Source organism: Populus euphratica, unplaced genomic scaffold (assembly GCF_000495115.2).
Source record: "Populus euphratica unplaced genomic scaffold, PopEup_1.0 scaffold2621.1, whole genome shotgun sequence".
NCBI classification, from domain to species: Eukaryota; Viridiplantae; Streptophyta; class Magnoliopsida; order Malpighiales; family Salicaceae; genus Populus; species Populus euphratica.
This window is the reverse complement of record NW_011502470.1, coordinates 15,481-18,256: the sequence shown is the minus strand read 5'-3', so window position 1 is coordinate 18,256 and position 2,776 is coordinate 15,481.

The window sequence follows — 2,776 nt, the reverse complement described above, 5'->3', positions numbered from 1 at the left end:
TAATTTATCAAGGTAACCGAGTTTAATTGAGTCCATTATTATTTGTTTTGACATGAAACTCAATCCAACTCATGTTTTAAGATAATAAATTATTGAGTCAACATATATAACTGCTTAAATTTAATACATTTTATAAGTTTCTAATTCCAACAATGGTGTTTCCAAGAAGTTTTAATTTGGCACGTGAACATTGAATACCTAAGGGATTGCTCATTCTCCTGTCTACCTCTTTCACTTTTCCATGTTTTCTCTTATTTTCTACTTTCAAGCCATCATGCATTTTGATCATGTCTAATAAAAATGCTTTGATGGCTATGAACATGGATATATTTATTTTGGCCTCCCAAATTTGATATATTTTATTATTATTATTATTAATATGGATATCCGAACTAAAATGCATGCATCTCAATTAATTTCATGAATTTTAAAATTAATAATTATATAAATCTCTAATAGTTCTGAAGTTTATAGAACTCGAACGGATAATATTTAAAAAATAAATCTAGAATCTAATTAATTAAGTTGCATATTTAGAATTTTAAATTTGATATCTTGAAATGTGCTACTAATTGATATTAGAAAATTTTACTATAAAATAAAAACTAAATGAAACATTACACAATATAATAGCAGGAAATATAATTATCCAAGGAAAAAATAAAAAAAATTATTAGAAAAATAATAATTCTTAACATGAGGAACCATATTTTCAACACATTAACGTTTTGTTCATGTTAGCAAGGTTGAAGAAGTATAAAGATTTGAATATGCCCACCACCATAGCACGATTGTTGACTTGGATTAAATTCATTATGGTGAAATTAAGAGTACCATTGACATTTGCATTATTTGGTAGTACAGTGGCTACCTTTGTTAGCTGTATTCATGGTTAATAAACCTAACTTGAGTCAAATTGATGTAAAACTCAAGTTATGCGTTGAATATCTCAAGGTTAAAAAATTATTTTTAAAAATTTTATATCAAAATTGTTTAAAGTTTTTTTAAATTAAACTGAGTTTTAAATAGGTTGATTTCAAATTAATATTCTAAATATTTAACTTAGACTAGGAGGCGGGTTAGCTAAAACTAAACTTCACCCGAATCAATTTAGATTTAATAATAATGGTTATATTTAGACTTGTTATTTAAAAAAAATCATAAACTTATTAAATATCTAAATGACCTCTCAAAACCAAACTTGTGTATCCAAATTAAACTCAAAAAACATTATACATATATTAAAAGAAAATGATTTTTCTTTGTAGAAATGGAAAATTTGTAAAATGTTTTCAATTTTTTTCACCGTTGCAATAGCAAATATCTAAAAAAATATTAACAAAAAAAATTTGTTTAGAATTTCTTTTATACACTTGATCTATTATAACTGTTTTTTTCTTTGCACTTTTTTTTTAAAAAAGAATATTATTCTTTATTTTTTATATATAAAATATTTATTACTCTATACTTGGTCTATTTACACTATTATTTTTGTTCTTGTCTTCTATCTTTTATAATTTTATTTTTTAAAATTATTATATAAATACTACAATGAAATAGTATTTCACTATAATAATTGTAACATTATCTTATTTTTTAATATTTCATTGTAATAATTGTAACATTATCTTATTTTTTAACTATATAAAAACCAACTTAAGATTTTACATGCCTTTATTAAGGCATATAATCTTCATTTTATTTTATTATAGGTAAGTATTTACTTTTCAATTAACAATTATATTTTTTTACTCAATGTCAAATATATTAATAATATCTACACATTCATTCTTTACTTGAGAAAAAACTTTATTCGACCCATAGCAAGGCAAGTTAAATAGACGTGCTATCATATTTTTTTAAACATTGTACTATGATTTTTACTAGGAAGCAAGAAATGGCTTTCGATTCAATAATGGGCCAAGCTAGAATTAACCATGAACAAAAGGTTGGAAGATTTCCCACGATGCCATGAACATTCCTAAAACAAAACGCTGTAGGTCAGGCCCAAAGGGGGCAAAAATTCATGCTAAATGCCAACCATCGAAGGCAGTTTTCCAACACAAAGATGCACAAAAATAACACTAAGATGTTGTGGACATCATTCCCTTGTCAGCTTAGGTCATTACTAGATATTTTGGCCCGTATTGTATCGTGAGAGATCACAGAAACAAAATCTCAGGGGAAGCAATTGTTTTAAAAAAGGTTTTAAAATTTTAAAATATTAAGTTATTGAGTTGATTGAGTTAAAAAAAATTAATAAATTTATGAAAGTTTAAAAAAAAAAAGATTCGAAGAGCATCAAGTCCAAGCTTGTTGAGATTTTTTTATTAGAATGATATTATTATTATCTAAATTAAAAGATTGAACATCACTTTATAATTTATAAGGTCAACACACCTTTTAATACAAAAAAAAAAGAAAAAGAAAAAATTATCATAAAAGTATTTTTATGTCATTAAAACCAACACGTGTTAGCTCACCATCTAAAAGGTGGCAAGATACTTTAAAATTCATTCTGAAAGGCCATCAATAGTTACTGGGAGGCGCCATACGTGCTTTTTAAAGAGTGCGAGTGTCGTTTATTTGATAACAAAATAAAATAGAAATCAAATGAATATAAATCAAATTTGATGAACAAAATATAAACAATCAAATATTAAAAAATAAAATTAAAAAAAATAAATCAAAATTGATATAATTAAAAGATTGAGAACTATTTTGTAATTTTGCAAGATCAACATATTTTTTGAGGTAAAGAACAGGAAAAAAAAAA